Here is a 12,320-nt window from a genome sequence, read left to right on the forward strand (position 1 = left end):
TGGTGATCTCAATTAGTTGTTTCCCCCACAATTCAGCAGTGAGTCTATGCCGGAAAACTATGGCCCTCTCCAGGCCCACCTGTTGTGCATAAAGTGCCGTCCTATGCCGCCAATACTTGATGTGGCCACCCGATAGTAAGTTTCCAGTTCAGGGACAGCTCCTCGAATGGAAGGGTGAGGACTTTCCAAGCAACCCTCGCCTGCTTACTTGTGCATATGTACCGGATTAGCATAGAATATATCCTGTCAAAATACATTTTAGGAGGCCGGATGGGGACATTCAGAAATATATACAAGAACTTGGGGAGAGCTACCATTTTAACAATAGATATGCGTGCCATGAGGGAAATTGGAAGACTACTGCACCGAGACAGCTTACCCTCCATGGCGGTGTACACCACAAGATAGTTGTCAGTATACGGCCTATGTACATCAGGAGAGACCCATAGCCCTAATAATTTCAACCCCCAGGCGGCTTGCACTTTAGGTGTTAGCTTGCAAATTCTTTGATGAGCCACCTGACCTCAGCCTCCGTAATGGGGGCGTTCAATGGAGCCCAGTGCTCTTTAACTATCTAGACCAGCTAAGCTCGCTCTAGGAAATGTTTTAAACTGCCGCTCAGGCAGGCTGCAGATGCCCCGTATAATGTGGAATTGTATTTGACAAATGTCGCCATAATTGAGTCTTGGTCTTTGTGCCGCATACCTTCCACCACCATCTCAGTTATCAGTGTTGGAGGATTCTGAGACCCCAGGAGAGGAACCAGCCAGGTCTATCTCTGTCCACATACCACCGGGCCGAGACCTTACAACCCAAAAACGTTACCTGTTTATTCGCCGCCTCTCTGAACTCTCCCAATCCATACTTTATTTTAGCCAGCTTGCTACTGGAACGATCCCCGACATACTGCACCTAAAACTCCTTAAGGGAAAGCTCTGTTCTATCAAGGGAACCCCTCAGTCTGGAGGTCAGCCCCGAATGCCACGTCCCGTAGGGAGTCAAGTTTAAATCGCCAGTCCCTGCCCATCTGACGAGCATTAGGAACTTGAAAGCCCAGCACAACAGGTGAGTGGTCAGAGAGAGTACGTGGCAAAATATCACATTGTGCCACCCACACCAGCCATTTGTCTACACGGGAGTGAGAGTTGTGAAGAGAGAAGTAGAATTTGTATTCATGCTGTGCCCCACGAAATCCCCTCCACACATCATTAGAGAATGTTTATTACACAGGCTCAGTAGAGCCTTAGCCGCACCAGTCAGTGGCCTACATGATCTATTAGACGTCTTATCCAGTAAAAGGTCTGTAACAGTGCTCATGTCCCCTGCAATGATCATAGTGTAGTCTGTAAATCCCTACTGCTTTATGGAGATGTTGTGGAACAAACGGGGATCGTCGAGGTTAGGAGCGTATATATTAAACAGCACTATTCAGTGCTCAAAAATACATCCCGTCAGGTTGATAAACCTCCCCTCTGTGTCCAGGATGGCTTTATGGTTTTGGACCCCAATGGTATTCTTAATATTTATTATAACCCCATGGGAGTATGTGAAGTACGGGGAGTGCAATTACGAATTGGATCTGCCTCTCCAGAACTTTGTGGCCAGCATGTGTCAGATGGGTTTCCTGCAAAATGACAATGGAGCTATGATGCCTTCTCAGGTATGCAATTATTTTCCGTTGTTTGATGGGTTATTCAGCCCTCAAATATTCCAGGACGGTAGTGTTAGATTGCCCCTATTGTATGTCCCATTACTTGCTACGTTAACCTGTCCCAGTGATCACTTTGAGGCAGCGTTACTCTACAGCTAGCCCTCTCCCTACATGATAAAACAAAGGACAATAGTACCTTCATAAGTGTGCCATGTAGCCCTAATTGGGGATAAAAACTCAGCGGCCTCCCCGATGGAGCACCATGAATGGGACATCTATATTCTGTCAAAATCTTCCACATCACGAATCAGATTGTGTAGTATTAGACCTAACCAAAAAGAACAGGGTCTGAGCCTCTATGATGTGCACGTAGCTAATAGAAAAAGCGTTCTCCGAAAAGCTATACGTCTTAAAGATCTCTGCAGCTTATGCATCACGAAAAATGGAGGAACATAACCACTCTACGTACCCAATATAAAAATTGGCTACAAAATCATAAAAGCTGCCTAAACAATGCCAATTGGAGATTCCTCTTTACTTTACTTAAAACAAACGATAGCCAACACGTTTGGCATAGCTATAGAGCACATCTAGCAGGCGACTCACCCCTGATACTTAAACCCATATTGGAAGAGATATCGGTGAAATACATTGCTGATAATAATTTTTTCCCTCATGGTGGTAGTGAGGTAGCAACCTACATCTATCAAGGTCCGCTTAGTGTAGATGGTTTGAGGAAATCAACATATTACAGGTGATCGGGAAAATCAAGGGGTCCTGAGCACCAGGACCGGATGGTCTTGCTAATGTGGTCGTGAAGACCAGTCCTCTATGCTGGGCCCAGTTATTAACTGTTGTTTTACTTAGAATCCTGAAAACTGGAATAACACCACCCAGTAAAAAGAATCTATTCTTACACCGTTGTGTTAAAAAAGGGATGCAGGTCAGATCCCCTCGACATACAGACTTTTAGCAAGGATTGACTCAAGCTACAAAATCTTTGCTTGGCTATTATTGTGAAAGTTGAATGAGTGGGAGGGAAATCCAACTTCCAGACCGGATTTAGAAAATTTCTAGCACCTCACACCACATATGGGCCCTTCACTACATAATGGCAGATATAACTCATTATGCAGGGAGGCAACTCTACCCATTTTACATCGACTACACCTGTGCATTTGATAGAATCCCCCGCTCCAGATTGTGGGACAAGCTCTTGAGATGGGGCATTGATCTAAATCTACTACATTTAATTAAACTGTTATACACCAATAAAACTGTTTCTGTTCGGCTGGACTCGGAAGACATATTGTCCAGGCCTTTGCCACAAATCAAGGGTTAACACAGGGGTGTGTTTTATTGCCCCTGCTTTCGACTTTTATGTGGCAGACATGGCAGTAAGAGCAGCCTGTAACTTTCCCTCTCTTGTTGGAGATGCACCATGGTTGGTGTATACTGACGATACCATCTTGCTGGACCAAACTCCCATTGCTTTACAGCACTCAATCGAGGCGTTAGTGAAATATGCAACCAAGAACAACATGAAGATAAACATAACCAAGATGAAGGTAATGATTATTAGTAACTCCGGCCGTAGAAAAGAAAACCTCTGCTGCAGACAAAGGGGTGTGAGTGTGGAAGTAGTAACATCTTATATATACCTTGGCATCCCTATTAATTTCAGCCCTAATTTCACCTTCCAGGGTGAACCATGGCCACCAGAAAGTGATCAAAAAATGGTTGGTCATAAGAAACTACATTATGAGAAAGGGAAGATACAATTTAGAAGGATTCTTAGAAATCTACAGGACTAGCATTGTGCCTTCTATTTTACATAGCTTGGAAACTCTGCCTTCGTGTATGGCTGTGTGGCTGGACTGCATTGAGGGCAAACGGCCCGTTCCATATTGGGGGTCCCCAAAACAGTCCGCTGAGATGTGAATGCGGGGTACCTTCTCACTAAGCCTTGTGGTTGGTTCACCACACTACGTTTTTTGTCACACTCTGCAGGGCACCAAGCGAAAGTAACACTCTTTTATATTTTAATAACGAGCAGACCATGTTGTATCAGGATTTAAAGCAGTCTATTATTACACATTTAAAAAACAGTTGACCTTACTCTCTCCCAGATGAAGCATAATTCCCCACACTCTCTCAGATATTGAAAAACAAACCCTTGGTATTGGATCCAGACCAAAACATACGAAAATTCGGTCAGAAGAAATGATTTCTTGAATATAGCGTGCAGGGCTTTTTGCCTGGGGCACCATGTTCCTATTTGCTAAAACCTTGCGTGACTAACGTAAAACACTTTATTACTTACTCACACTTTAACATTCGACCCACATTAGATTACACAGGCGCTTGGAGGGGTATCGACCACAAGGAAAGACGCTGTTTATGCAGCCCTGATGTTGAGACTAGTAGACACTTCCTCACTGCATTTACCGTCTTGCAAAGAAAATATGTGCTGGGCTATGGCAAAATTCGTACATGAGCCTTTGAGCTTTGAAAAGATTTCCATGCACATATTGTGTAGTTGAGATGTTTATTATGAAGATCACAGATTAAACCCACTGTCTCTTCAACAACCATAACATAACTGAACCTAGCTTTGCATCTTTGCCTTAGCATTCTACATTCTCTGTTCCACACTCCATGTAAGGAATGGTGGTGAAGTGTAGACAAGGATCACAGAATGCTACACATCTCCCCCCTTTACACAATTACAGCACACAAAGTTGCTAATCTTACCAAAATGTTGCGATAGGAAGGAGAACGTTATTAGATGTGTCAAAATACAAATGTACTAAATGATTGAACAAAGAAAAACAAAAGGTGCATCCATCTAAAGCCTAAAAACAATACTAATATTTAGTATATTGGTTTATAAGTGAACACAGTTAAAACACCTGGAGCGCTATTATACAGTGTTTCACAGTGCTTAAGATTTAACAATTTGTTTGAACCTGGGAAACTTTCTTAACTCACAAAATCCCTCAGATAGGAGGGCTTACCGCAAACACGTTTCATACAAGTACCAAACCTCTCTTCCCTGGGTTTCTTTTTCTCAGACCTGATTATCACACTACCTTCTTACTTTTTTTAATGCTATTGGTACTCCTTGGAATGTTCGTATAACTTTTGCACACCCTGTTCACATTCCACACCCTAACATCCGAAACTTTAACAGCACCATGGAACCTCTCTAGTACTTGTACGGGTTTTGACCAACCAACACATCTACCATACTAGCTCCTGATTGTGGAAGCTTAATTCAAACCTAATCTCCCTTTTCACGCAACATTCTTTAACAGCCTTCCTTGAATCAAACCGATTTTATTACTTAAATGTCTGTGAGAAATGTTCTTCTCAATTCTTTTGAAATCAATGTTTCTTTTACAAGCTCTGCCGATCCATAAAGGACACACCCTCGTATTGGGCTTTCTGCCCCTGAGAATTTCAAAAGGAGAAATTCCAGTGCTGGCATGTGGTGTGAATCTACGTGCGACAACTGTCTCTTCAGCAGCCCTCTTCCAATCACCATTCTCTGCAATGGCACCCTTAATGCTATTCTTGATAACCTTATTAAACCTCTCGACAATTTCATTCGTCTAGGGAAGATAAATAGAACTGGTTTGTGCTCTACTCCATTGTCCTTGAGTAATGTTTTCATTTCTTCTGATACAAGTTGGACACCATTCTCTATGACAATGGCTGTAGGATAATCTTTCCTTCTAAAAATGGCATCCAAAAACGCAATGATGTCCTTGGAACATATATTCTGCACCCATTCAAATTCCACCCACCTATATAACATTTCAATCAAGACAACACAGAACCTCAAAGTTCCTTCACTTCTTTCAGGACCCATGTCTAAACCTACATGCTCCAAAGGTATGGTGAGAATGGGCATCATGGTCATGGGCTCCTGCCTTGTGGTGTAACCCTTGGCTGAATCTTCACATCTACAACACTCTAATTAGTCTCTATACCTGCAGATCAATCCCAGGCCACCAATAATCTTGCCTGAGTTGCTTTGTTTTCGTCATACCTTGGTGTCCTTCATGCGCTATCTCTAAAATGTTCCTCCTTACAGCAGTATGTGGAAACAATTCGTCACCTCTTGATACTATACCCTTGTTCATGCGTAATTCATCAAACTCATGCCTGACAGCCTCTGGTAATTTACCTTTCCTAATCTCATATCCCTTTACACCACTCTCAAGACTCTATTTCACAACTTTCAGAACTTCATCTACTGCTGTGGCTTTCTCCCATTCTTCTTCCGATACAACTTCTTGATACAGAAGATTTGCTCCACAGTACACTCATCGTTATCACTATCCAAAACATTAGTTAACCTTGATAAAACAGCCAGCCAATGTGTTCTTCACTCTGGGTACAAACTCTACATCCCAGTTACACTCTTTCAAACATGCTACCGACTTACGAATTTTTGCAGATACCTTATCCAAACCTTTCGTAGTCAATAACTCCTTGAGTGGATTGTGGTCTGACCTTACTACACAAACTTCATTCCCCAAAGAAACGAGCAAAACTTGTCAATCATACACTTTACAGCTAACAGCTCCTTCTCAATGGTGGAGTAGTTGCATTCTGCCTCCCTTAGAACTCTAGAGGCAAAGGCAGTGGGGTATTCTATTCCACCCTCTACTTGGGACAATACGGCTCCTAAACCATGATTACTGGCATCCGTAGTGAGAATACCTTTTTTGTTGGGATTGAAACTCTTCAAAGTGGGTGCATTGTTCAAATCTACTTTTATCCTGTCAAACTCCAGCTCACATTTATTTATTTGAATTTGTATAGCGCACATCAGCATGGGGGTTTTGTGGCGCTGTTACAGAATGCTCACTTGGTAGAGGAATACATTGAACAGATAAAAAAATAGTACAGGAATGCATTGTATTAAATATTGTAAAAATAGTACAGGAATACATTGAACAGGTAAAAATAGTACATAGATGGCGGTATTGAAATGCTAACTAGGTTCACTGGGTAACATTTGGGCAGCATGGCTATTCATTGTGGTTAGATCAAGAAGAAGCTTAGTTGAACAGAGTGGTTTTCAGCATTTTGCAGAAGGCAGTGTAGGATTTTTTCGTTTCTTAGTGCTATATGAATTGCATTCCAGCTTTTAGGTGACAGGTGTTGAAAGCTGAACCCCCCCAGCTTTAGATCATTTAAAGGTGGGTACGTATATCTGATTGGCCAGGTGAAAAGGATGCATTCTTTTACTGGTAGCCAGTGTGCTTTTTTCCTAGCCTGTGAGATGTGTTCCCTTTTGGGGATACTCAGTGCCACCCTCAAGGCATTATTCTGTGTGATTTGCAATTTGTTGAGATTTTTTGCAGAGGTGCCCAGGAAGAGGGCATTGCAGTAATCCAGTTTGGTGCCTACTATAGCTCTGGCAATAGATAGGCAATTTCTGGTAGAGAGGAATGGCTTAACTGCATTGAAAACCTTAGTGGTGAGTGCAGCGGAAGAGGCTATAGAGCATTAACCTGGTATGACATGGACACGGTTGAGTCAAGGTATACTCCTAAGGTTTTTACAGCTGCAGAGACAGTGATGGTGGAGTTGTCAATAGTAAAGGTTTTGTATTGTGGTGGGAGCTTGTTAAGGGTTCCTTTGGTGCCTACTATGAGGATCTCTGTTTTGTCCCTGTTTAAGCAGAGGCCGTTGGCTGCCATTCATGTCTGGGTGGCTGTGTAGATCTTGGTTAGGGCCGCAGCGTCTTGTCCGGTTAGAGGGAGTAAGACTTGCTTGTCGTCGGCGTAGTTGGTGTAGGCTATGTCGCGACGATCTAGGTCATTGAAAAGTGGGAGGGTGAATATGTTATACAGCGTGGGTGCTTTACATGAACCCTGCGGGACGCCGCAGTTGATAGTCATGGGGGAGGTGCATGCAAAGTCTGAGAAGACTTCCATGAGTCGACCCTTTAGGAAGGAGGCAACCCATTTGATGGCTTGTGGTGAGAAGTGGGCTTTTAGTTGCATACCTAGGATATCATGGTTAACAGGGTCGAAGGCAGCAGACAGATATAGTAGGAGGAGAAGTGCCGGTTTGCCTTTATCCATGATGTCGCTGAGTTGTATTTTGAGATTTAGTAGGGCGGACTCAGTCCCGTGTCCTGGACGGAAGCCTGATTGTCTTTTTCCTAGGATGTGGTTTACTTCCAGATATTGATTGATTTGCGTGTAGGCAACTTTGTCTAGGATCTTGAGCAGGAAAGGGATGATGGTAATGGGTCTGTAGTTATTGGCAATTTCTGGATCCAGGGTAGATTTATTTTAGAAGTGGGCGCATCCAGGCTTCTTTTAGGCTATCTGGGACAGTGTTGTATTTGAAGACAGGCATTGATGAACGTGTTGAGAAATGGTGCAAGTGTTTCTACACAGTCTTTGACTAGTTTGGCTGGGCAGGCATCCCCTTTGCAGTTGGAGGGCCTGATTTTGTTCACAAACTCTATTACTTCTGAGTCAGTGATTTCTCTGAATTTGAAAGGTGTTATTGGGTCTTTTGTGACTTCTTTCCCAGAGCTAGAGGATAGCTTAATGTGCTGGGTGAGGTTTTTGTGGTGCTCTAGAATTTTCATTTGCAGGAGTTCCACTTTGTTTGGTAGGGCAGACTGTATGGTGTTGCACCAGGTTTGATCTTTAAAGATCTCTTGGGACTTGGCGGGTGGAGTGGATAATTCTTTAAAAATGGCGAAAAGCTCTTTGGATTCAGAGCTGGCATTTCAGATTCTGTCATTGTAGGATACAGATTTAACTGTGATTATGGCTTTCTTGTATTGTATAGCAAGTTTATTGTACAAGGATAGCGAGGATGCATTTGGGGAGCTTTACCATTTGTTCAGCACTTTGCGTTTTTGGCCACAGTGTTCTTTTAGTTCTGAGGAGAAGCATGTATTAGAATGTTTCGTATTTTTAGCTTTTTTTTCTGAATTGGATCTATGATGTCTATCGCCGTACTGATTGTGGATTTGTAGATGTTCGCCAGTACCAATGGGTCTGAGGCGGTGGGGAGGTTGGAAGTAAGAATGTCTAGGTGGGGCAGAAGCCTTTCTTCTGTGATGTTTCTGGTGCTTCTGGCCAATGTTGGAGCCGTTGGGCTGTTTTTTTAGAGGTGGTAGCACATTTGGGGATGAGAAAGTGTATAAGTATATGGTCGGACCAGGGGGCGGGAGTGAATGAACGGATGTCAATATCACAGTTATGGTCAGCTACCCAGTCAAGGGTGCACCCTTTGCAGTGCGTGGGCGAATGGATTTTTTGGTCAAAGCCTAGTTCTTGTAGTGCTAGTGCCAGGGCTGTGGACGGTCTGTCATTCCGGTCATTGAGTCCCAGATTGAGATCGCCCAGGAGGATTGTTTTTAAGGTCGTTTTTAGATTTACCCGCTAGGAGGTGTATAAGGTTGTCGTGGAGGTCTGATATTGGGCCTGGTGGGCGATAGGCTAGGTTGAGGGTTCTGGTAGTGTTAGGGGATAGAGAGATTTTAACTGCAAGGGAGTCGATGTTCCCTCCTCGATTAGAGAGGGTTTTTTCTGATCCCTAGGTGGTCCTTGACTATGGGGGCTACTCGCCCACCTATGGTTGTAAGTCTGTCCTGGCTAATGATGTTGTATCCTGGCGGGATGGCTAATGTGAGGGCAGGCCCAGCTGCATTATGTAGCCAAGTCTCTGTGATGGCAAGGATGTCGAGGTTGGTGATGAGGTCATGGATTTCTGTGGCATGTGCTGGAAGGGATCTGGCGTTGATCAAGGCACATTGTAAATTGGTATGAGTCGTGATTTTTTTGGTTTTGCTATAGGCTACCTGTGTTGTTGTTGAGGTAGGGGGTCACCTTGGGCAGGTTGGGTAGGGCTTGGATAGTTGCAGACTTGGGTGAGCCTGTGGTCTGTGAAGTGCAGCTGCGGGCCTGTGCGGTTTTGGGTGGGTGTCTAGAGCAGAGGCCTAGTAGTTTATTTCTAGTGCTGGTGGATCTTGGGCATGTTGTAAATATAGTGGGTTTTGGGTGGGTGACTTGGAGGTTGGGTTTGGTGAAGTAGGAAGTGGCTGGGGGGGATGTTTGAGGTGAAAGGGCGTGCAGTGGCAGCCATATTGCGCATGCGATGACCAGTAATGGTGCTGAGGTAGGGCAGAGATAGTGAGATGGTGGGTGAGTGCGAGGTTTACTGATCAGGATGTACAGAAGAAGAGGTTACGATAGGGCAAAGTGTATAGAGGGCTGTGGGTAAAACTTTACAGGTACTTGCCAAGCTTTACAGCTCAATATTTATAAAATATAGAATTAGGCAACAGGCAGGCAAGCAAGTAGTGGGTTACGAGTTGTGCAGGTATAAAGAATTGGTGGGCAGTATATCATCAACAAAAACAATTGGGGATGCAGTGCAAATAATGGCTTTATTGGCAGCGCAGGTGCAGCAGAGAGGTAGGCAGTAGTTTGTCAAGACAATGCAGAAGCAGTGTATAATTAGTGGTCGAAGTGAGCGGGAGCGGTTGGGAGCGGTGCTCCTCTACTTTTTTAAATTACCTATTACAGCTCCTATACTTTTATTTTAAAAAGAAACCGTTCCGGAATGGTATCGTTTTAAAATAAAAGTGTAGGATGAAGTTGAAACTTGCACTTTCAGTGCACTGCACTGAACGTTCCCTTGAACAGCAGGTGCAAGTGTTTGGGGGGTGTATTGTTTGTGGGAGGGGACATGGTGATAGTGTTTGTGGGGAGTGGGTGCAGGCCAGCAGGGAACATAGTTCCACTACTGCTTTTCGTACACTTCGACCACTGTATAATGTATAGCACTACGTGCGAGGAGCAGAGTGGCGTGAATAGCGAAGTTCCTAAAGGTGAGCGAGCTGGCTATACTAATATCTGTTGATATTGATATTGATATTTTATTTCTATCGCGCTCGTACACAAGTGTTTCAAAGGGCGACAAGGCAGGGGTGGGCAAGTTACAGGGGAGAACAAAACAGAGATCTTAATAGGCCCAGTGAAATTGGGAATGCGCAAGTGCATGGGCGAGGGGGAGGGGAAAAGTGCATGGAAGGGGGGAGAATTGGAAAATAAATAAATAATAAAGGCAACAAACAGTGCTAGTGTAGCCAGCAATTTTAAAGTGCTGGGTTTAAGGCAGCAGACAGGGTAGGTCTGATAAGTGCAGGAAGAAAAAGGGGGGCTTTATGGGTACAGATACAGACCCCAGTGCAAGGGGTGGCCCCGAGTCAGTGCGGGAGGGTGGCAAGGTGAGCAGGTACCTGGGCCCGGAGGACAGAGGGTGGCCAGGTGCACGGTGCCAAGAGAGAAGAGATCAGCAGGGGAGAGGGGGAGCGAAGGCAGAAGGAGGAAGGTCTTGAGGTGCTTCCGGAATGGGAGATGGTTCTCCTCAAGTTTTAGATTGGCAGGGAGGCTGTTCCAGAGGGAGGCCCCAGCCGAAGACAGATCTACCACCAGCTTGTTTCTTTGAAAAACGACTGACCCTGAGGGAGTTAGAAGTAGAGGAGCGAAGAGCTCGAGAGGAGAGGTATTTGCGGAGGGATAGCTGAAGGTATTTTGGACCCAGTCCCCAGAAAGCCTTGTGGACAATGCAGAGGGTTTTGAATTTAATCCTTGCATCCACTGGGAGCCTATGGAGAGATTTCAGAGCTGGAGAGATACAATCCCAGGGCTTGAGGCCAAGGACAAGTCTTGTAGTCCTGTTCTGGATTAGTTGCATCGGGCAGAGAGTAGAGGCAGGCAGATTTATAAAGAGGCTGTTACAATAGTACAACCTAGAGAGAACCAGAGCTTGGGATACCATGAGCTTCTGGGGGAAGGAGAGGAAAGGCAGAGTACCTGTGTGTGGGCGCAGAAGGAAAGGGTGGAGTCAAAGATGACCCTGAAGTTCTTAGCCTCGCAGGTGAGGGTAGGAGGAGGGCCAAGGGAAGCCGACCAGAGAGGATAAAGGAAGGTGAAGGTGTGCCGATGAGGAGGATCTCAGTCTTGCTGGCATTCAGACAAAGATCATTGGCTGCACACCCATCTTGAATGGCAATTATGCAATCAGAGATGAGAGAGGGAGAAGAGGTGGCCGAGGGCAGCCTGAAAATGAGTTGAGTGTCGTCAGCGTAGCACTGGAAATTTGAGCAGAAAATGGCAATGCAGTGGGTGAGAGTTGCCAGGCATTGGTTGAAAAGCCAAGGCTAGAGGTTAGACCCCTGGGGAACACCACAGGTAGAGAGGAAAATAGATGATGGGAAGGACACAAGTTGGACCTGGGAGGGTCGATCAGAGAGGAAAGAGGCCAGCCAGGCTAGAGCCTGATCAGTGATACCCAGGTTTTCACAGAGACTGTTGAGCAGGATGGTATGGTTGACCGTGTCGAAGGCAGAAGAGGGATCGAGGAGGAAGGACGGAGGGAATGTTAGAGTCAAGGTTGGACAGCAGATCTTCACGGATGTTCAGGGGAGCAGTTTCCGTGCTTCTGGCATCTCTGAAGCCAGACTGGTGGTCATGGAGACAGCCAACAGAATTGGAATGAAGGTTAAGCTGAGAGATGGCCAACTTTTCCAGGAGTTTGCCCAGAAAGGGAGTAATGGAAATTGGCCGATAGTTAGCTGGACAAGAAGGATCAGCTGTGGGTTTCTTGAGAAGAGGAT

This window comes from Ambystoma mexicanum, chromosome 12, assembly GCF_040938575.1.
Source record: "Ambystoma mexicanum isolate Mex_15411 chromosome 12, UKY_AmexF1_1, whole genome shotgun sequence".
Taxonomy (NCBI): domain Eukaryota; kingdom Metazoa; phylum Chordata; class Amphibia; order Caudata; family Ambystomatidae; genus Ambystoma; species Ambystoma mexicanum.